The sequence below is a fragment of the Scyliorhinus torazame genome, chromosome 30, assembly GCF_047496885.1.
Source record: "Scyliorhinus torazame isolate Kashiwa2021f chromosome 30, sScyTor2.1, whole genome shotgun sequence".
NCBI lineage: Eukaryota > Metazoa > Chordata > Chondrichthyes > Carcharhiniformes > Scyliorhinidae > Scyliorhinus > Scyliorhinus torazame.
In genome coordinates, this window is record NC_092736.1 from 12,975,123 (window position 1) to 12,999,541 (window position 24,419).

General features: G+C 47.9%; 1 long non-coding RNA gene across 1 annotated transcript in view; it reads right to left on the reverse strand.

The window, feature by feature from the left end:
* Positions 1–24,419, reverse strand: part of LOC140404277 (uncharacterized) — a 73,994-nt gene that overhangs the window by 21,786 nt on the left and 27,789 nt on the right. Inside the window, exon 2 of the long non-coding RNA XR_011938480.1 lies at positions 18,248–18,324. This is a non-coding gene — a long non-coding RNA (uncharacterized lncRNA). The remainder of the gene's footprint in view (positions 1–18,247; positions 18,325–24,419) is intronic.

A 24,419-nucleotide genomic window follows, 5' to 3' on the forward strand; every position in this document is an offset into this window, starting at 1 on the left:
TCCCGGTTGAATTTTACAGGAAATACGTGGACCTGCTGGGCCCGTTGCTAGTGAGGACTTTTAATAAGGCGAGGGAGGGGGGGAACCTTGCCCCCAACAATGTCCAGGGCGCTGATTTATTTGATCTTGAAGCGGGACAAGGATCCATTGCAATGTGGGTCGTATAGACCGATCTCGCTCCTCAATGTTGACGCTAAGTTGCAGGAGAAGGTGTTGGCTACGAGAATTGAGGACTGTGTCCCGGGGGTGATTCATGAGGACCAGACAGGATTTGTGAAGGGTAGGCAGCTAAATACAAATGTGCAGAGGCTCCTCAATGTGATTATGATGCCCTCGGTGGAGGGGGAAGCGGAGGTAGTGGCAGCTATGGACGCGGAGAAGGCCTTTGATCGGTGGAGTGGGAGTATCTTTGGGAAGTGTTGCGGAGGTTTGGGTTCGGGGAGGGGTTCATCAGTTGGGTCAGGCTGCTATATAGAGCCCCGGTGGCGAGTGTGGCTACGAACCGGCGGAGGTCGGAGTACTTTCGGCTGTACAGGGGGATGAGGCAGGGGTGCCCCTTATCCCCCTTGTTTGCACTGGCAAATGAGCCGCTGGCCATGGCACTGAGGGAGTCCAGGAAATGGAGGGGATTGGTCCGGGGGGGGAGAGGATCACCGGGTGTCATTGTATGCCGATGACCTGTTGTTGTATGTTGCGGATCCAGTGGAGGGGATGGCAGAGGTCATGCGGATCCTTAGGGAGTTTGGAGACTTTTTGGGGTATAAACTCAACGTAGGGAAGAGTGTGCTCTTTGTGGTGCATTCAGGGGACCAGGGAAGGGGGATAGACGAGCTACCGCTGAAGAGGGCGGAAAAGAGCTTTCGGTACCTAGAGATCCAAGTAGCTAGGAGTTGGGGGGCCCTGCACAAGCTCAATTTGACGCGGTTGGTGGAGCAGATGGAGGAGGATTTAAAAAGATGGGAAACACTGCCACTCTCACTAGCGGGTAGGGTGCAGTCGGTCAAAATGACGGTCCTCCCGAGGTTTCCCTTTGTGTTCCAGTGCCTTCCCATTTTGATCCCCAAGGCCTTTTTCAAACGGGTAAGCAGGAGCATCATGGGATTTGTGTGGGTGAATAAGACCTCGAGGGTGAAGAGAGTGTTTCTGGAGTAAGGACAGGGGGGGCGCTGGTGCTGCCGAATTTGTGTGGCTATTATTGGGTTGCCAATGTGGCGATGATCCGTAAGTGGGTAATGGAGGGAGAGGGGGCGGCGTGGAAGAGTCTAGAGATGGCGTCCTGTGTGGGCACGAGCCTGAGGGCGCTGGTGACGGCACCGCTGGCGCTCCCGCCGACAAGGTACACCACGAGTCCGGTGGTGGCGGCGATGCTGAAGATCTGGGGGCAGTGGGGGTGACACAGGGGCGAGGTGGGAGCCTTGGTTTGGCCACCGATTCGGGAGAATCATCGGTTCGTCCCGGGAAGGATGGATGGGGTTTTTCAGAGCTGGCATCGGGCAGGGATTAGAGGAATGGGGGACCTGTTCATGGATGGGACGTTTGCGAGCCTAGGTACGCTGGAGGAGATGTTTGGGCTACTCCCGGGAAACGCTTTCAGGTACATGCAAGTTTAGGCATTTGTGAGGCGGCAGGTGAGGGAATTCCCGCTGCTTCCGGCACAGGGGATTCAGGACAGGGTGATTTCGGGTGTATGGGTTGGAGAAGGCAAGGTTTTGGCGATTTACCAGGAGCTGAAGGAAGAGGAGGAGGCCTCGGTGGAGGAGTTAAAGGGCAAGTGGGAGGAGGAGCTGGGGGAGGAACTAAATGAGGATCTGTGGGCTGATGCCCTGAGTAGGGTTAATTCTTCCTCCTCTTGCGCCAGGCTCAGCCTAATACAGTTCAAAGTTACTCACAGAGCGCATATGATAGGGGCGAGGTTGAGTAGGTTCTTTGTGGTGGAGCACAGATGTAGGAGGTGCTCGGGGAGCCTGGCAAATCACGTCCATATGTTCTGGTCGTGCCCGGCGCTGGATGGGTTTTGCGAGGACTAAGTCCAAGGTGGTGAACGCCCGGGTCAAGATCAGCTGGGGATTGGCATTATTTGGGTATCGGACGAGCCGGGAGTGCAGGAGGCGAAAGAGGCCGGTATTCTGGCCTTTGCGTCCGTGGTAGCCCGGCGGAGGATTTTGCTACTATGGAAAGATGCGAAGCCCCCTAGTGAGGAAGCTTGGATCAATGACATGGCAGGGTTCATCAAGCTGGAGAGGATAAAGTTTGCCTTGCGAGGGTCTGTGCAAGGCTTCCTCGGGTGGTGGCAACCATTTCTAGACTATCTCGCGGAGCGTTAGGAGGAGGTCAGCAGCAGCAGCCCAGGGGTGGGGGGGGGGGGTGTCTTTTGGGGTGGTGTTTGGGTGAAGGTGTTTTTTTTTCCCTATTTGTGCTTTCAAATGTTATATGGGGGTTATTGAATATGGGGGAAATCAAATGCATAATTTCTGATTGTTGTGTTTTTGTTTCTTTCTTCTTGTTGGAGGGGGGGTTTTGTTGAAAATTTGTTGAAAATTTTGAATAAATATATATTTTTTTAAAAAGCATTGCTGCCTCATGGTGCCGAGGTCCCAGGTTCAATCCCGGCCCTTGGTCACTGTCCGTGTGGAGTTTGCACATTCTCCCCGTGTTTGCACGGATTTTACCCCCACAACCCAAAGATTTGCAGGCTAGGTGGATTGGCCACACTAACTTGCCCCTTAATTGGAAAAAATTAATTGGGTACTCTAAATTTATTTTTAAAAAACTAATGGAATGGCTATCAGCTAGACAACATTCGCTGGTTCATTTGTAGGGCAATGCCTTGATCAATCAGAGTCGAGCTGCCTGGTTTAAATGTTCAAACAATGCTTGGAAGTTCATTATCAGTCACCATTAACTGGTTTATTCTCCATAGCAACTCCTCTACCAACCATAGTTCATTTGTCAACCAGTTACTGCTCTCTTCTCATCCAGTTCAAAGTTGTTGTTTCCCCTGACGTTGGTGCTCATTTAAAAAAAAAAAATTTAGAGTACCCACTCATTTTTTTCCAATTAAGGGGCAATTTAGCATGGTCAATCCACCTACCCTGCACATCTTTGGGTTGTGAGGGTGACACGGTGAGAATGTGCAAACTCCACACGCATAGTGTCCAGGGCTGGGATTTGAACCCGGGTCCTCAACGCCATAGGCTGCAGTGCTAACCACTGTGCCACATGCTTGTGATGGAGGCCACGAGGGAACAGGCCATTCTGGACTTAGTGTTATGTAATGAGCCAGACTTGATTAAAGATCTTAAAGTAAGGGAACACTTAGAAGGATGTGATCATAATATGGTAGAACTCAATCTCCAATTTGAAAGAAAGAAGGTAGAATCAGATGTAAAGGTGCTACAGTTAAATAAAGGTAACTACAGGGGCATGAGGGAGGAACATCGTGGGCCGAAGGGCCTGTACTGCGCTGTATCGTTCTATGTTCTATGAACTGACGAAAATCGACTGGGAGCAGAGCCTAGTGGGAAAGACAGTAGAACAGCAATGGCAGGAGTTTCTGGGAATAATTGAGGATACAGTACAGAGGTTCATCCCAAAGAAAAGAAAGGTTATCAGAGGGGGGATTAGGCAGCCATGGCTGACAAAGGAAGTTAGGGAATGCATCAAAGCAAAAGAGAAAGCCTATAATGTGGCAAAGAGTAGTGGGAAGTCAGAAGATTGGGAAGTCTACAAAAACAAACAGCAGATAACAAAGAGAGAAATAAGGAAAGAGAGAATCAAATATGAAGGTAGGCTGGCCAGTAACATTAGGAATGATAGTAAAAGTTTATTTAAATACATTAAAAACAAACGGGAGGCAAAAGTATTCATTGGGCCGCTCCTAAATGACGCTGGTAATCTAGTGATGGGAGACAAGGAAATAGCTGAGGAACGAAATAAGTACTTTGCGTCAGTCTTCACAGTAGAAGACATGAGTAATATCCCAACAATTCAGGAGAGTCAGGGGGCAGAGTTGAATATGGTAGCCATCACAAAGGAGAAAGTGCTAGAGAAACTAAGAGGTCTAAAAATTAATAAATCTCCGGGCCCAAATGGGCTACATCCTAGAGTTCTAAAGGAGATAGCTGAGGAAATAGTGGAGGCGTTAGTTATGATCTTTCAAAAGTCACTGGAGTCAGGGAAAGTCCCAGAGGATTGGAAAATCGCTGTTGTAACCCCCCTGTTCAAGAAGGGAACAAGGAAAAAGATGGAAAATTATAGGCCAATTAGCCTAACCTCGGTTGTTGGCAAGATTCTAGAATCCATTGTTAAGGATGAGATTTCTAAATTCTTGGAAGTGCAGGGTTGGATTAGGACAAGTCAGCATGGATTTAGTAAGGGGAGGTCGTGCCTGACAAACCTGTTAGAGTTCTTTGAAGAGATAACAAATAGGTTAGACCAAGGAGAGCCAATGGATGTTATCTATCTTGACTTCCAAAAGGCCTTTGATAAGGTGCCTCACGGGAGACTGCTGAGTAAAATAAGGGCCCATGGTATTCGAGGCAAGGTGCTAACATGGATTGACGATTGGCTGTCAGGCAGAAGGCAGAGAGTTGGGATAAAAGGTTCTTTTTCGGAATGGCAACCAGTGACGAGTGGTGTCCCGCAGGGTTCAGTGTTGGGGCCACAGCTGTTCTCTTTATATATTAACGATCTAGATGACGGGACTGGGGACATTCTGGCTAAGTTTGCCGATGATACAAAGATAGGTGGAGGGGCAGGTAGTATGGAGGAGGTGGGGAGGCTGCAGAAAGATTTAGACAGTTTAGGAGAGTGGTCCAAGAAATGGCTGATGAAATTCAACGTGGGCAAGTGCAAGGTCTTGTACTTTGGAAAAAAGAATAGAGGCATGGACTATTTTCTAAACGGTGACAAAATTCATAACGCTGAAGTGCAAAGGGACTTGGGAGTCCTAGTCCAGGATTCTCTAAAGGTAATCTTGCAGGTTGAGTCCGTAATTAAGAAAGCAAATGCAATGTTGTCATTTATCTCAAGAGGCTTGGAATATAAAAGCAGGGATGTACTTCTGAAGCTTTATAAAGCATTAGTTAGGCCCCATTTAGAATACTGTGAGCAATTTTGGGCCCCACACCTCAGGAAGGACAGACTGGCACTAGAGCGGGTCCAGCGGAGATTCACACGGATGATCCCAGGAATGGTCGGCCTAACATACGATGAACGTCTGAGGATCCTGGGATTATATTCATTGGAGTTTAGGAGGTTGAGGGGAGATCTAATAGAAACTTACAAGATAATGAATGGCTTAGATAGGGTGGACGTAGGGAAGTTGTTTCCATTAGCAGGGGAGACTAGGACCCGGGGGCACAGCCTTAGAATAAAAGGGAGTCACTTTAGAACAGAGATGAGGAGAAGTTTCTTCAGCCAGAGAGTGGTAGGTCTGTGGAATTCATTGCCACAGAGGGCGGTGGAGGCCGGGACGTTGAGTGTCTTTAAGACAGAAGTTGATAAATTCTTGATTTCTCGAGGAATTAAGGGCTATGGAGAGAGAGCGGGTAAATGGAGTTGAAATCAGCCATGATTGAATGGTGGAGTGGACTCGATGGGCCGAATGGCCTTACTTCCGCTCCTCTGTCTTATGGTCTTATGCCGCTCCGACGTTGGTGCTCTTGCACTTGTCCTGATGGGTGCAAGATGTAAAGCTTCGACAAAATGCCTTATTTCAGAAATACTGATCATTCTTTCTAATTTAATCATCAATGTAATTAAAATACTAGAGAGTAGAAACTCATCTCATTGACTGCAATGGGACTAAATATATGGCACTAGATACATTGGGCAACTAATCCAAAACTGCCCATTTTGCGCGGATGCCTGAGGCACTTTGGATTTATGAGTTATTATCAGATGGAGACTGTTCAATTCTTACCCTTTTAGATTGACGGGATGGTCATCTGTGTTACTTTTTTTAGCGGACCATCTTTTCACCCACACACAGATAACATCCCTTAACTACTGCCTCTTATCAGTATCACTGGATGTCACTTCATCTCCCTGTATAAATCCACCTGTCTCACAGTGTTACTGCACACTTCAGGACGATTCCATCATTCGAAAACTCCCGAGCCCATGATTTGTCTGGTTCTAGTAGCAATACTGATTCATTAGATGGCACAGGCCATTGAATTTGGAAAGTGGGTCCAAGAACTGCAAAGTCAGTTCTTGCCTGGATATGGCAGTCAGCATCGATTCAACAAAGATCCCGGTATCATTGCAAGATTTAGTTGGACAACATTTGATACACACACTGTGCGGCTGGTGTGCAAATTGGGGAGCTGCCTGGTGGAATTACATGGTCAATCTTGCCAGGAGGAGACGCACCAGGAAGATATCATTCATCAACTCCTACTGAATGTGCATTTGCAAGCAATGAAGGTAAGGAAGGAGACAGAGTACTTCATTGTCGAGGTTCATCCCAAGACGTTGCATAACATGGGGCTCCATGCTCGACGCATTAAGAATGCGCACTGAGGCAAACATCAATTGCTGCTTAAAGGCCACCAATTCAGTGAAAGATGCTCTCTGGTTTGCCTGAAACTTAGTTGTTGTCCATTGCCAGGGACGACATTTCAAAGTCCGGATCTATGTGCTGAAGGACACACTGAAGCCTGAGCAGCCACTGCAAAGGCCCAATGGGGCGAAACCAGCAGAAAACCCCTTGGGCTATCTTTTATCAGGAAACATTTGCAGTAATGCAAATGTAGATGCAATTTGCATTTTAAATAGAGCCAGGCACGCTTGACTGCCATGCACTCTATTTAGCCTAAATTATTTGTTTACAGATTTTATGAATGAAGTATATTTTTGGAAAGAAAGATTACCGTGGAGACTCTTGCCAATTTCAGTCCATGTTTTAATCTCTAGTGCATGTCCAGGTTGTCATGGACTGTGACCATGCAGTGCCCACCAGTTGACCTAAAGCCTTCCACTGGGGTAAACCACAGCACTCTGATTGCAGTGGGGATACAAATGATGAATCGTTATTCAAATTTACCGCCGCATATTTTAATTTGAAAATATTGCATTGTAGCCAAGGTCTGTTATTGACTAATTATATGGTGTTGTCACTATTGCCTTAGGAACATTTCACGCTATGCACACCATTCCCGTGCCAGCCTCCTCGAACAGGCGCCGGAATGTGGCGACTAGCGGCCTTTCACAGTAACTTCATTTGAAGCCTATTTGTGACAATAAGCGATTTTCATTTCATTTCATTTCATTGCATCGTTTTTAAAATAAATTTAGAGTACCCAATTATTTTGTTTCCCAATTAAGGGGCAATTTAGCGTGACCAATACACCTAACCTGCACATCTTTGGGTTGTGGGGGTGAGACCCACGCAGGCATGGGGAGAATGTGCAAACTGCACACGGACAGTGACCCAGCCGCAGTCCCAGTGCTAACCACTGCGCCACATGCCGCCCTGAATTGGGGTTTTAACTTGAAGCCTTTGTGTCCAGATTGAATTAGTTGCTTCACGTTCATCTTGTTCATATTTGTAGCCCTGAGAAAATAAAATGACCAGAAAGTGACTGAACACTTACTTCTTTTGTGCACAAATTTAACCTCGCTGGGTCCAGATTTCACTGTGGGTCTTGATCTACTAAATAAAGCTGCTTTCACCTGAATCTAATTATCACTGGCTTCAGGCAGATGAGTTTGAATGTCTGGCACTGTGATCGCCGACACCAGAGCAAAGCTTTTGGATTTACTAAAAGGTGCTGTTCCATCTGTTCCTTTTTTCAAAAAGATCTTCTCGGTGGAACTTCCTCCAGCCCTATAACCATCCAATGCTTCTGTGTTCCTTCGACTCTTGTCAAACCCTCACTTTCATTCACTGCGCCATTGGAGGTCATGTCTTCAGCCATCTTTGTAATCTTTATTAGTGTCACAAGTAGGCTTACATTAACACTGCAATGAAGTTACTGTGAAAACCCCCCCAGTCGCCACATTCCGGCGCATGTTCGGGTACACTGAGGGAGAATTCAGAATGACCAATTCACCGAACAAGCACGTCTTTCGGGACGTGTGTCGGAAACTGGAGCACCCGGAGGAAACCCGTGCAGACACGGCGAGAATGTGCAGACTCCGCACAGGCAGTGACGCAAGCCGGGAATCAAACCTGGGACCCTGGCGCTGTGAAGCAGCCGTGCTAACCACTGTGCTACCGTTGGCCACAATCTGAAATTAAAATGAAATGAAAATTGCTTACTGTCACAAGTAGGCTTCAAATGAAGTTACTGTGAAAAGCCCCTAGTCGCCAGATTCTCCGGTACCGTGTCCCCAAATCCCTTTAGGCCTCTGCTTTAAGATGCTTGCTAAAAGCTATCCCTTTCACCAAGCACTTGGTCATCTGCCCTAAAGTCTCTTTGTTGGCTCGATGTCATTTTTAGACTCACCAGTGATGGTGTCTGGAAGGACTCTGTGGCATCAGTATTGAGGGCAAGGGTAGTGACTCTCCTGCCACTTTTATGCATTACAGATATTTCACTGCCCAAGTGGGTCAGCATGGAAAACTTGGCATATCAATCACACCTAAAGTGACATAACAGAGTTATCCACACTGCCACATTCACAGTGGCGCCAAATGAGCAATGTTTCTCACTCACATGGCTGTTATCAGTGTGAGACCAACTTATCAGTCTAAGTCTACCTATCTCAAGCAATCTCCCTACTGCTTCAGTACTGCACTCCAGGCTGATTTATATTCGTGTTTAACATCAGTTTCGGCACCCAAGACAATGTAGCTACGAATGCCAGAAACAAAGTATAAACGAGTTATTGAAAGTTGGAACCACAACATAAAGAAGGTGCCCAATCTATGCAATGTTGACATAACTTCCCATTCTGATTCTCCAGATTATTTCCTCTTGATCGGTATGTCTTCGGCTGATAATTCTGGACACTAAATACAAAAAAAAAGCACTGGGGATTTTTCGTCACGCTGACTCAGCAAAACCTGATCTATGCAGACCTGAAGATATAAGCAGAGCTTCCATGCAGGTTTCTGGCTAAGTTATATCCACCTTTATGTCCAATTTGCATTTATTCCTAATTGAATTTCATTGCGTGAATGGGGTTTGTTTAACTTGCATCTTCTTTATGAGGAGTAAAGCACATTCATACATGTGCAAACTTAAATAAATCACTTGTTGAATATGCTGCTGCAAAATCTCCTCGGTATTTCCTCCCCTTGGTTCACTACGAGTGTATAGTACATTCATCCTGCAGTAATTTGATACCATCCAATCCTTAAGGCACAAGGTACACTGTAAATGATAAGGCAGATCACGTTTACTGTGGACCAGTAGGTCTACATGGCTCCATGGCTTTTGCCGCCTGTTGGGATCTATGGTGTCGACAACAGGCCTCCATTTACCTGGCCAGGTGCCCGGTGAAAAAATGTAAGTATCCTCTGCAAATGATGGACACTTCAAATGAGTTGCAAGTTTACAGAAAACTCATAAATGGTTTCTGTCGGGTAATGTTACAATCTTCAAAAGCAGTCCTCGAAAGTGCTTTACGATCATGTGAAAACTCACATGTGTGACTGCCTTGAGGTGCACTCCAGCTGTCTTGTTGCTTGTAATATTTACAGAACGGCAAAGGAATGACTACTCGTTAAAGAGTAGATTTCATCCCAATGATTAATTGACAGAAGTTGGTTTATAACAGATGGCCAAAGGGGGACATGAGAAAGAAAATGAGAGCTATTGAAAGAAACAATTGCGTTTTCATAGCTTTTCATCCAATCTCTCAGAAGAATCTAAGAGCACCTCATATCTAATTAATTAGCTTGAAGTGCAATAAATGTTGTATCGTAAGCAAATGCATCAGCTGTTCTATGTAAAGCAGGTTTCCACAAACATCGACAAGGTCAATACCCATTGAATATATTTCTGATGGAGTTGCTCGAGGGAGTAGCGTTGGTCAGGACAGATGATGAACAACTTGCTGCTGATAAAGCCATGGCAGGAGATCACGACCATCCATTTGAATCGTGAAGGAGACCACCTTGCACATTCGAGGTGACCTCACCCCTCTTTGCCTTCTCACACGTTGCTGTTCCACTGGAACATGCAAATTAGGCCACTCGGCCTCTCCAGCCTGCTCCGCCATTCAATAAGATCGTGGCTGATCTGATTCTAACCTCAACTCCACATTCTTGCCGACCCGAGATAACCCACTTGCTTATCAAGAATCTACCTACCTCCCCCCTGCCCCCCACCCCAGATCTATTTTGTATCACTGGTGTCATATGTACTCTCTTTCTTAAAACAAACAGAAGTATACACAAGACATGCATACAGGTATACTGTAATTGCCTCGATGTATATACACTTCCCCAGTTTTGCCCTCCCCACACTTTGCTTTTCTTACACATTTTATTTAGGTGATTTTGCTAATTATATAGCGTGGTTGTTTAAATCTTGTTCGTATTATCCTCTCTTTTTTAAAAAAAAATTATTTCCTTCTTTGTGTACACCTGTGAATACACTATGTTCGAAAAACCCAATGAAAAAACATTTATCAAAAAAAAAAGAATCTACCTACCTATGCCTTAAAAATAATCAAAGACTCTGATTCCACCATCTTTTGGAAGAGAGTTCCAAAGTCTGAAGGCCCACGGAGAGAAAATAATTCTCCTCATCTCTGTCTTAAATGGACGATCCCTTACTTTCAAACAGTGACGAAAGGGAAGCATCCTCTCCACATCAATCTTGTCAAGGCCCTTGTCAAGATGTCTCAATCAAGTCGCCTCTTACTCTTCTGAACTCGTGTGGATACATGCCTAGCCTGTCCAACTGTTCCTCATAAGACAACCCGACCATTTTAGCTATTAGTCCAGTAAACCTTCTCTAAACTGCCTCCAACATTTACATCCTTCCTTAAACAAGGAGACCAATACTGTGCACAGTACTCCAGATGTGGTCTCACCTGTGTCCAGTGTAACTGAAGCTAAACCTTCCTACTTTTATCAATTCCCTTTGCAAAAGACATTCCTAATTATTTGCTGTACCTGCATACTAACCTTTTGTGATTCATGCACTAGGACCCCCAGATCGATCTACATCTCTGAGCGCTGCAATCTCTCACCATTGAGATAATTTTCCTCCTTTTTATAATTCCAGCCAAAATGGACAACTTCACATTTTCCCACATTGTACTCCATTTGCCAGATCTTTGACCACTCAGTTAACCTATCCATATACTTTTGTAGCCTCTTTAAGTCCCTCTCACAACTTACTTTCCCACCTACATTGTGCCATCAGCAAATTTAGCAACCATACCTTTGGTCCCTTCATCTAAATCATTTACATAAATTGTAAACAGTTGAGGCTCCAGCACACCATTTGTTACATCTCGGCGAGCACAAAATGACCCATTGATGCCTACTGTTTCTTCTTAGCTAGCCAATCGTCTGTCCATACCAATATGTTACCCTCTCTACCATGATCTTTTATTTTCTGTGGCACCTTATCTAGTGCCTTCTGCAAATCTAAGTACACTACATTTACTGGTTCCCCTTTGTCCTCAGCGTATGTTACTTCTGCAAAAAACTCCAATGAATTGGTGAAATGTGATTTCCTTTTCACAAAGCCATGATGACTCTGCCTGATTATCTTGAAGTTCCCGACTATAACAACTTTAAAAATAGCTTCTAAACTTTTCCCTATGAAAGATAGGGAAAGGAAAGTCAGAAGACTATGGAAATTTGGCATGTCAGCCACGACTCTCACCAACTTTTACAGATGCACCATTGAAAGCATTCTTTCTGGTTGTATCACAGCTTGGTATGGATCCTGTTCTGCCCAAGACCGCAGGAAACTATGAAAGGTTGTGAATGTAGCCCAATCCATCACGCAAACCAACCTCCTTATTGACTCTGTCTACAATTCCCGCTGCCTCGGAAAGGTAGCCAGCATGATTAAGGACCCCACGCACCCCGGACGTACTCTCTTCCACCTTCTTCCGTCAGGAAAAAGATACAAAAGTTTGAGGTCACGTACCAAGTGACTCAAAAACAGCTTCTTCCCTGCTGCTGTCAGACTTTTGAATGGACCTACCTCGTGTTAAGTTGATCTTTTCTCTACACCCTAGCTATGACTGTAACATTACCTTCTGCAGTCTCACCTTCATTCCCCATCTACGGTATGCGTTGTCTGTTTAGCATGCAAGAAACAATACTTTTCACTGTATACTAATACATGTAACAATAATAAATCAAATTAAATCAAATCAAATGTTAAGCTAATTGGCTTGTAGTTTCCTGCTTTCTATCTCCCTCTCTTTTTAAATAAAGGAGTTGCATTCACTATTTTCCAATGGAATGGAACCTTCCCTGAATTTAGGGCATTTTGGAAAATTAAATCCCATGTATCAACTATCTCATCAGCCACTTCTTTTAAGACCCTGGAATGAAGTCCATCCGGACCTGGGATTTGTCAGTCCACAGTTCCAACAATTTGCGCAGTGCACCCTCAAAGTTCATTTAGAGGACCGCTTTGATTATTTTAATTACAGAAACAAATGGGGCAGTGAGTTCAATGTGAATTTTCAAACGTCCATTTTGGAGTTGGAGACCCCCCTCCCATCCCTCAACGTGCTTTGTGCAAATGTTTTCAGTCTATCAGCACAAAATTCAGTTCGACCTGATTCCAGAACTCCAGCATCACCAACACATGCAAATTCATTCACTATTTGGGAGTGCTCACACCATACTGATATAATGCTGGCATAATTTGGGAAAAAGAATACAACACACTGGTTATCCCCTGTGGTTGGAAAAGAGCAGAGGAAATCTTTTTTTCAATAAATTTTGAGTACATAATTCATATTTTCTAATTAAGCGGCAATTTAGTGTGGCCAATCCACCTACCCTGTACATCTTTGGGTTGTGGGGGTGAAATCCACGCAAACACGGGGAGAATGTGCAAACTCCACGCGTGTGACCCATAGCCGGGATCTAACCTGAGACCTCGTCGCTGTGAGGCAGCAGTGCTAACCACTGCGCCACCGTGCTGCCCCCAGAGGAAATCTTTTTTTCTTTTTTATTATAAATTTAGTGTACCCAATTCATTTTTTTCCAATTAAGGGGCAATTTAGTGTGTTCAATCCACCTAGCCTGCACATCTTTGGGTTGTGGGGGCGAAACCCACGCAAACACGGGGAGAAGGTGCAAACTCCACACAGACAGTGACCCAGAGCCGGGATCGAACCTGGGACCTCAGCGCCGTGAGGCAACAGGGCCAACCCACTGCGCCACCGTGCTGCCCTCCCCAGAAGAAATCTTAACCATACCTGGAGGCTTGAAACGCCACACCTTCAAACCCGTTTCTGTCCCTGTTCACACAGGCTGAATCCAACAATATAAAGCCTTGTTGCCCTCCCTTGACTCAGAGCTGATCTTGCAAGTACGTCTCTCCATGGTCTTCCCTTTCCATTTCTCAACAGGCTCCTCCATCCTAACATGCCATGGCTCTCTTTTCTTCAACTCGGACCTCTTTTGCAATCCCCACTCTTCCCCCTCCCCATTCCAACTTGGTGGTAGAGGCTTGACTACTCTTGACCCTCTTCCTAAGTTGCACTGCCTTTGTCATCTCTCTCCCCCTCATTCAAATATGGCCTTAAAACCTACCTCTTTCCTCAGTCACTGGCCCTAACCTTTCTCCCACCATATCTAGGCATCGATTCTACCATAGTAACACACCCCAGGATATTTTGATCTATTAAAACTGCGCTATAAAAATGAGTGCTGGTGCTGTTAATCCTGACCCCGAGAATCTGAAAAGGGTAAGGCTGCTTTTCCCAGCCCTCGCCTTAAGTCAATGTGGAAGAAATTTGTGTAAATTCCAAGTTTCTTTGTTGATGGTCAATTTTTTAGTGGCGTAATATCGAATCTCGGCACAAATATATTTTGCCATCCTATGAGCAATTTAAGGACTTCAGATGGCTCATTAAAACTGTATTTCATTAATATTCTGATAATATATATTTTTTTAATTTAGAGTACCCAATTCATTTTTTCCAATTAAGGGGCAATTTAGCGAGGCCAATCCACCTAGCCTGCACATCTTTGGGTTGTGGGGGCGAAACCCACGCAAACACGGGGAGAATGTGCAAACTTCACACGGACAGTGACCCAGAGCCGGGATAGAACCTGTGACCTCGACGCCGTGAGGCAACAGGGCTAACCCACTGTGGCACCGTGATGCCCTTATTCTGATAATAATAACCTATAGTGTCACAAGTAGGCTTACAATAACAGTGCAATGAAGTTACTGTGAAAATTCCCTTGTCGCCACATTCCGACACCTGTTCGGGTACACTGAGGGAGAATACAGAACGTCCATTTCACCTAACAAGCATGTCTTTCAGGACTTGTGGGAGGAACCTAGAGCACCCGGATAAAACCCACACAGATACGGGGAGAACGTGCAGACTCCGCACAGACAGTGACCCAAGCCAGGAATCAAACCCGGGATCCTGGCACTGTGGAGCAGCAGTGCTAACCCCTGTGCTACCGTGCCGCCCCATTGAGCAGCTCTACTTGCTGCTGAATGGGATGTGCATGGGTTGACTGCCCTTTTCTTTCACATGCAAGAAGTGAATTTGAATTCCAGTTTGACGAGATTTTTCATGGTGAATATCATGGTTTATTTGAAACCATCTTTAGTCTGGTCACACCAGAGCATAGCACACCACAGCTAGAGAGGGAAAAGGTTGTGTCACACAGATGTCATGTGAGAATTCTTTTTTCAAGATTGCCAGTTAGGAAGCCAGATTAGTTAGATTGCCAGCACTGCCCTTGAATGGCTTGACCTATTGCATACAAAGTCATGCAAGTGAAACCAAGTTCACACGCAATGGTCCTGAAGTGCAATAATCATTAACCATTAGTTATTTTGAAAAACAGCATCAAGGACATTTAATGTGAAACCAGCTCGGGTCATACAGAGTACAGCCCCATGAATATCTTTTGAGGGGATCGTTCCTCAAAGTCACTGATCCACAACCTGAAAGTGTAGCCTTCAAAAAGAAGTTGGCCTCAATAATTCTTGTAATGAAAAAAATCATTTTTTATTTTACGATTTTTTTAAAAAATGAGAAACAAATGCTTTCAACTACATTGCGCAGATTGGAGTAACAGACTTCTCAATCTCGGGAAGTGTGACCAACTTACAGAAGAACATAAGAACTAGGAGCAGGATTCATTAAGATCATGGCTGATCCTTTTTTGTGGACTCAGCTCCACTTACCCGCCCGCTCACCATAACCTTTTATTCCTTTACTGTTCAAAAATCTATCTATCTTTGCCTTAAAAATATTCAACGAGGTAACTTCAACTGCTTCACTGGGCAGGGAATTTGTGGGTAGCACTGTAGCATTGTGGATAGCACAGTTGCTTCACAGCTCCAGGGTCCCAGGTTCGATTCCTGCTTGGGTCGCTGGCAGTGCGGAGTCTGCGCGTTCTCCCCGTGACTGCGTGGGTTTCCTCCGGGTGCTCCAGTTTCCTCCCACAGCTCAAAGATGTGCAGGTTCGGTGGATTGGCCATGATAAATTATCGTAATTGTCCTTAGTGTTGGGTGGGGTTACTGGGTTATGGGGATAGAATGGAGGTGTTGACCTTGGGTAGGGTGCTCTTTGCAAGAGCCGGTGCAGACTCAATGGGCCGAATGGCCTCCTTCTGCATTGTAAATTCTATGAAATCACTTCAGTTTGACACCACTTGGGGGTTTATATCTAGTGCTGCATCAAAACACGACACAATAAATACTCCTTTGGACCCAAGGCACTTTTTGAACCTACCTGATCGCAGTTTAAATTTCCAGCCATCTGGAGAGTTACACGTACGCAGAAGCTATCTGCTGGGCTCGACCATTAGAATCACAGTCAGGCAGGAGCCAGGCTATGTAAACATAGTTCTGCATGGCGGGAACCCAAACTGCAGCTACCTGCTTAAGTCTTGAGATAGCACAAAGAAAGTTCATAGATTCACAGTGCAGAAGGAGGCCATTCAGCCCATCGAGTCTGCACCAGGCTTTGGAAAGAGCACCCTACCTTTCCCCACACCTCCACCCTATCCCCATCTAATCCAACCTTTTTGGACACTAAGGGCAATTTGGCACAGCTAATCCACCTAACCTGCACATCTTTGGACTGTGGGAGGAAACCAAAGCACCCGGAGGAAACCCACACAGACACGGGGAGAACGTACAGATTCTACACAAGCCAGGAATCGAACCTGGGAGCCTGGTGCTGTGAAGCAACTGTGCTAACCACTGTGCTGCCCTTATTGCGACTTAAACTATCACTTCAAGTATTGCGACTTAAACTGTCACTTCAAGGGAAGAAGTAGCAGATTCAAATTTGTGAATGTCAAGTTCAGATCTGGGGCGAGATTCTCCGGAAACGGCGCGATGTCCGCCGACTGGCGCCCAAAACGGCGCCAATCAGACGGACATCGCGCCGCCCCAAAGGTGCGGAATGCTCCGCATCTTTGGGGGCCGAGCCCCAACATTGAGGGGCTAGGCCGACGCCGGAGGAATTTCCGCCCCGCCAGCTGGCGGAAACGGCCTTTGTTGCCCCACCAGCTGGCGCGGAAATGACATCTCCGGGCGGCGCATGCGCGGGAGCGTCAGCGGCCGCTGACAGTTTCCCGCGCATGCGCAGTGGAGGGAGTCTCTTCCGCCTCCGCCATGGTGGAGACCGTGGCGGAGGCGGAAGGGAAAGGGTGCCCCCACGGCACAGGCCCGCCCGCGGATTGGTGGGCCCCGATCGCGGGCCAGGCCACCGTGGGGACACCCCCCGGGGTCAGATCGCCCCGCGCCCCCCCCCAGGACCCCGGAGCCCGCCCACGCTGCCTTGTCCCGCCGGTAAGGTAGGTGATTTAATTTACGCCGGCGGGACTTCGGCCCATTCGGGCCGGAAAATCGAGCGGGGGGCCCGCCAACCGGCGCGGCGCGATTCCCGCCCCCGCCGAATATCCGGTGCCGGAGACTTCGGCAACCGGCGGGGGCGGGATTCACGCCAGCCCCCGGCGATTCTCCGACCCGGCGGGGGGTCGGAGAATGTCGCTCCTTATGCCATGAATTTCTTACTTCACACAGTGGTCAATGATACAGGACTTTGTGTCGAGTGTCTATCTAAAAAAGAGAACCTTTGAATGTAATAAACAACAGGCATGCTGGGGGATTGCAGCCTTCTCCAGATCAATTACCTTCTTTCTCCATCCTATCTTCATTCACAAGTGCTCGTCATATGCGCCTGGGACCGGGTTTGATTCCCGGCTTGGGTCACTGTCTGTGCGGAGTCTGCACATTCTCCCCGTGTCTGCGTGGGTTTCCTCCGGGCGCTTCGGTTTCCTCCCACAAGTACCGAAAGACGTGCTTGTTAGGTGAATCGGACATTCCGAATTCTCCCTCAGTGTACCCGAACAGGCGCTAGAGTGTGACGACTCGGGAATTTTCACAGTAACTTCACTGCAGTGTTAATGTAAGCCTACTTGTGACAATAATTATCATTATTTTAGTTCCATTGCGAGGTGTGGGTGACTTTTTTTTGTTCAATCGCCCAGTTGCATGTGTGTGTGGGGGACGGGGGGAGGAATGCTTTGCAGGAAGAGTTGGGCAAACGTGCCAAAAAGCAAACTTTTCCGCTTTGGGTCGTTTTCTGTCCGAAACTAGGAGTGACAGGCAGACAGGGGGGGGGGGGGGGAGAAAGGAAGATGAGAACAAGCGATAAACTGGTCGCACGCAAACACTGAGGAGAATGGCCGGAGGGAGCCAGCGAAACGAAGATTTCAATAGCTGCTCGCTTCCACCAGCTACTGAAAACCTCCCACCATTGTTATTCCTACTTGGCCACATTCCACTCGCCAAGTTGTTGAAACAAAAAAGTACCGGAGGAACAGAAACGCCAGGAGCTTTTTATTTTCATCCCCGGGCGACATCAGTTTATACAAAGTTTTTTTTTAAATGGCAAAAGAAAACCCCCCAAGTCTATTTTTGGGGGGTGCAATCCAAAATAGGCTGGGTTGGTTTCCCTCCACCCCCATCGAAGTGTGCAAAGGGGGGGGGGATGAAAAGTGTGGCAGCATGCATGTAAGTTTCTCCCCAGTTGAAAGCCGGTCAGCAAAGGGTCAATGAAATTGCCTGGCGTGCAAGCTTGCACTCCTCCATAACAACATACCTTTGATGGTTTATCATCCTTGTGTGCGTGTGTGTCGGAAACACTGTCACAGAGGCTGCAAACAGGTCCCACTTCACCTGGAGGGAGATAGCAAGAGCAATGAGACATGCACTTGATGCCTGCTGGAAGGAGGGAGGGATTGCAATGTTTTTGACACATCTGCTCTCTCTCACATACACACACACACACACACGCTGTCAGCTGTCACAGAGACCACTGTGAGATCTGTTCCTTGTCGTGAAACGCGCTCCCCCCTTTATTCCAAAGCAAAGTCACTTCAAACAAAATAAAAGCTTTTCGAGTGCACTGGACATGCATTCCCTCTCCACCCAGTCTGCACAAGCTCCTGCATTTAAAGAGAGCCCTGGTGGGTGGGGTGTATGTGTGTGGGGGTAAGGGTTATTTTTGGCTCCAGTGCACCCCGCTTTCCAGAGGGTCATGTTCCAGTCAGCGCACAGCGACTTGGCAAAGGCGGAGCGAAACCCAAAGGCAGCCGAGTATCACTCGTCACTCAAGCTCTCTCCAACACCAAGTAGCCCTCTCACGCTAGCCTGAGCTTCCTATATTTACAACAGTGGCGGCACTTCAAAAGCAGTTTAGGATCTACTGGAAGGCGCCATATCAATGCAAGTCCCTCCCCCCCACCACCCCCTCAACGTTTTTTTAGGGTTGGCAACTGTGATTAATCACGTGGATCCTCCGCGTGTCTCTCGACGGCGCGCTGTCCCCTGGCGGCGAGATTCCCTATTCCCCACGCTTGTCAATGAGATTTCCCATTGTGGCCACCCCACGCTGTCGGGAACAGAGAATTCCATCGGCCGAAGAATTCCGGGCTGCAATGTATTCCTGGAGATTTCAGGGCAAGATTTTTCCCTCCCCCGCTCACCCTTCACCCACTAGTCGGCCAACACATGCCGGCACGGTAGCACAGTGGTTAGCATAGTTGCTTCACAGCTCCAGGGTCCCGGGTTCAATTCCTGGCTTGGCTCACTGTCTGTGCGAAGTCTGCACGTTCTCTCCCCGTGTCTGCGTGGGTTTCCTCCGGGTGCTCTGATTTCCTCCCACAAGTCCCGAAAGACGTGCTTGTTGGGTGAATTGGACATTCTGAATTCTCCCTCAGTGTCCCCGAACAGGCGACGGAGTGTGGCGACGAGGGGATTTTCACAGTAACTTCATTGCAATGTTAATGTAAGCCTGCTTGTGACAATACAGATTATTATTATTATTCTATTACATCCATCCAACTGCTCTTACTGGGAGGCGGTGGTGTGGTGGTATTTTTATTGGACTAATAATTGCGAGAACCCAGTGTCATGCTGTGGGGTCCCGAGTTCGAAACCCGCCACGGCAGATGGTGAAATTTGAATTTGATTTTTTTTTTAAATCTGGAATTAAAAGTCTAATGATGACCACAAAACGATTGTCATAAAAACCCATCTGGTTCACTAATGTCCCTTTAGGGGAGGAAATCTGCCATCCTTACCCGGTCTGGCCTACATGTGACTCCAGACCCCACAGCAATGTGGGGTCTTAAATGCCTTCACGGGTGGGCAATAAATGCTGGCCGGGCCAGCGATGCCCTCATCCCATGAATGAATTAGAAAAAGAACACCAATTGGGAAGTGAAAAAGGCTCATTACCCAATTGGATGATGCTTGTCTGTCAATCTCCTAGAGGTGGCACAGTGGTTAGCACTGCTGCCTCACGGCGCCGAGGTCCCAGGTTCGATCCCGGCTCTGGGTCACTGCCTGTGTGGAGTTTGCACGTTCTCCCCGTGTCTGCGTGGGTCTCGCTCCCACAACCCAAAGATGTGCAGGGTAGGTGGATTGGCCACGCTAAACTGCCCCTTAATTGAAAAAAAAGAATTGGGTACTCTAAATTTATTTTTTAAAAGATGATATGGGGAACCTTTAAGAAATCTGATTTTTAAAACATTTATTTTGGAGTACACGCATTAATTTAGAGTACCCAATTATTTTTTTCCCAATTAAGGGGCAATTTAGCATGGCCAATCCACCTGACCTGCACATCTTTAGGTTGTGGGAGTGAGACCCATGCAGGCACGGGGAGAATGTGCAAACTCCTGACAGACTCACACAGACGGTGACCCGGGGCCGGGATTCAAACCCGAAGTGTGTGATTTTTTTTTTAATGTGACAGCGGATGCTGTGCCTACACTAAGATTAGCAGCCAGAAAACCTTGTGCATGTATCCCAACACGTGCACACATTTCCTTTATGACTGAACTTACTGCATCCAGGTCCAAATCTAGCCCAATGACTCTTGGCTTAATTGCTGCGTAATTATAGCTGAGAATTTCCTGCAAAGTTAATGGTGCACGACCACACTGGATGCAGTTCCGCTGCGTACGGCAAACAGAGAGCTGAACACTCAAATATCATTGCTGATCTGAAGAGTTGGTTTACCTGGGTTAGCCCAGCACAAATCTCAGTCCGACCCCCCACAACTCTGTCGTGTTGGGTGTTCCGATACACAAACGAACCAACACGGTTGTAGATGGTACAACTCTGTTTTATTATTCTGTACAATAATAACTATTAACTTCTGGCTGTGGTTCGTACTTCACCAGCTAACCTGTGGACCCAGCCCTAGCACTATCTTAGTGAGGCACTCAGCACATGGTGTATGTCTGAGTGGCACGCTGTGAGCTCTGTGCTCTGAGCTATCTCCTGGTAGAATGAGCGGGAACTGTGGTGTTCCCTGTTTTATAGTGCGTGTGCTCTCACTGGTGATTGGCTGCGATGTGTGTGTTGGTTGGTCCAACTATCTGTCCATCAGTGTGTGTGTGTGAATGCACCATGATATGCTTGATGTGGATATCATGACAAACTCCACAATGTAATTGGCGTTTAAAGTGACAGAGAGGTGTGAGAGATCCCAGTGGTAAGAAGTATAGAGTTGGGATGAATTGATTTTCTCACTCAGTGTGCATCCCATTGAAAGCAGCAGGTAAAAATACAGTATCGCATGTGTCACAACACCCTGGAGAGGGAAACAGGGAGTGAGATTTCACTTCAGTTACATGAAATATGTGCTGCAAAATCCCAATCTAAAAGACTGGTATTTATATAGCGCCTATCACAAATTCTGAGCATCCCATGAAGTGCAGTCATTGTGGTGTTGGAAACACAGCAGCCAATCTCCACACAACACAAACAGCAAGCTCATTTGTTTAAATGATGTTGGCTGAGGGCTAACTATTGACCAGGGCACCAGGGTGAACTCTCCTGCTCTTCATCAGAGTGGTGCCATCCGCCTGAGAGGACAGGTGGAGGAGCCTCACTTTAACTTCCCATCCGAGAGACTTGTGGGCTGGATTCTCCGATTCTGAGACTAAGTGCTGACGCCAGTGTGGGAACGGTGGCGATTTACGATCGAAAAAACAGTGCAAAACGGCCACCGATCCCCCACCCAGTAGGGGACTAGCAGGCACGCAGCGTAGAGCAGATATGGCCAGAGAATTATTATTTTTTTAAATATAAATTTAGAGTACCCAATTCATTTTTTTCCAATTAAGGGGCAATTTAGCGTGGCCAATCCACCTATCCTGCACATCTTTGGGTTATGGGGGTGAGACCCAAGCAGACAGGAGGTGAATGTGCAATCTCCACACGGACAGTGACCGAGAGCCGGGATCGAACCTGGGACCTTGGCGCCATGAGGCAGCAGTGCTTTTTAAAAAATATATATATTTATTAAAGTTTTTTAACACAATTTTTCTCCCTTACAGACAATAACCCCCCCCCCCCCCTCGTAACAAAAAAAATGAGAAATCGCGCAGAGCAAGATATATACATGGCAAAATGATATATTTACACAGCTTTGTACACTGGCCCTCACCCGTGCGTGCCAGTTTCCCCAACCCTTCATGTTATCTCTTGCTCATCCACCCTCCCAGGCAGTCCCCCCTTACCCCCCGCACCTCCCTCCCCCCCTCCCAGGACATCCCCTCCACCCCCCCCCCCCCCCCCGCCCCCCCCCCCCCGGCCCCAAGGTTGCTGCTGCTGCTGACCGACCTTCCTCTAACGCTCCGCGAGATAGTCTAGGAACGGTTGCCACCGCCTGTAGAACCCCTGCGCAGACCCTCTCAAGGCGAACGTAATCCTCTCCAACTTTATGAACCCAGCCATATCATTTATCCAGGCCTCCAGGCTGGGGGGGCTTTGCCTCCTTCCACATTAGCAAGATCCTTCGCCGGGCTACTAGGGACGCAAAGGCCAGAATGCCGGCCTCTTTCGCCTCCTGCACTCCCGGTTCGTCCACTACTCCAAATATAGCTAGCCCCCAGCTTGGCTTGACCCGGACTTTCACCACCTGAGATATTGCTCCCGCCACTCCTCTCCAGAACCCCTCCAGTGCCGGGCATGACCTAAACATATGGACATGGTTCGCCGGGCTCCCTGAGCACCTTCCACATCTGTCCTCTACCCCAAAGAACCTACTCAACCTCGCCCCCGTTAAGTGCGCTCTGTGGACCACCTTAAATTGTATCAGGCTGAGCCTGGCACACGAGGAGGAGGAATTAACCCTACCTAGGGCATCAGCCCACAGACCTTCCTCGATCTCCTCCCCCAGCTCCTCCTCCCATTTACCCTTCAACTCTTCTACCAGCGCTTCCCCCTCTTCTTTCAACTCCTGGTGTATTTCCGACACCTTGCCCTCCCCGACCCAAACACCAGAGATCACCCTATCTTGAACTTCTTGTGCCGGGAGCAACGGGAATTCCCTCACCTGTCGCCTCACAAAAGCCCTCACCTGCATATATCTAAAGGCATTTCCCGGGGGTAACTCGAACTTCTCCTCCAGTGCCCCTAGGCTTGCAAACGTCTCGTCGATGAACAGGTCCCCCATTCTTCCAATCCCCGCCCGATGCCAGCTCTGGAACCCCCCGTCCATCTTCCCCAGGACAAACCGGTGGTTACCCCTGATCGGGGACCACACCGATGCTCCCACTGCACCCCGGTGCCGTCTCCACTGGCCCCAGACCCTTAGTGTTGCCGTCACCACCGGGCTCGTGGTATACTTTGTCGGCGAGAGCAGCAGCGGTGCCGACACCAACGCCCCCAGGCTCGTTCCTTTACAGGACGCCGTCTCCATTCTCTTCCATACCGCCCCCTCTCCCTGCATAACCCACTTGCGGATCATCGCCACATTTGCTGCCCAGTAGTAGCTCCCCAGGTTTGGCAGCGCCAACTCTCCTCGGTCCCTACTGCGTTCCAGGAACCCTCTCCTTATTCTCAGGGTCTTATTCGCCCACACAAACCCCATAATACTCCTGCCTACTCTCTTAAAAAAGGCCTTAGTGATCACGATGGGAAGGCACTGAAACACAAACAGAAACCTCGGAAGGACCACCATTTTGACCGACTGCACTCTACCCGCCAGCGAGAGCGGTAACATGTCCCATCTTTTGAAATCCTCCTCCATTTGCTCCACCAACCTCGTCAGATTCAGTTTATGTAGGGTCCCCCAACTCCTGGCTATCTGGATCCCCAGATACCGAAAGCTCCCCTCCGCCCTCCTCAGCGGTAGGTCCCCTATCCCTCTTTCTTGGTCCCCCGCCTGTAATACAAAGAGCTCACTCTTCCCTACATTGAGCTTATAGCCCGAAAACTCCCCAAACTCCCTTAGAGTCTGCATGACCTCCACCATCCCCTCCATTGGATCCGCCACATACAGCAACAGGTCATCCGCATATAGCGACACCCGATGCTCTTCTCCCCCTCGGACCACCCCCCTCCATTTATTAGACTCCCTCAATGACATGGCCAATGGTTCGATCGCCAATGCGAACAACAGGGGGGACAGGGGGCACCCCTGCCTCGTCCCTCGGTACAGTCGAAAGTACTTCGACATCCGCCGGTTCGTCACTACACTCGCCATCGGGGCTCTGTAAAGGAGCTTAACCCAATTGATAAACCCTACCCCGAACCCAAACCTACGCAGCACCTCCCAGAGGTACTCCCACTCTACTCGGTCAAAGACCTTCTCCGTGTCCATAGCTGCCACTATCTCCGCCTCTCCCTCCTCCGATGGCATCATTGTCACGTTTAAGAGCCGCCGCACATTGGTGTTTAGTTGCCTGCCCTTTACAAATCCCGTCTGGTCCTCGTGGATTACCCCCCGGGACACAGTCCTCGATCCTCGTGGC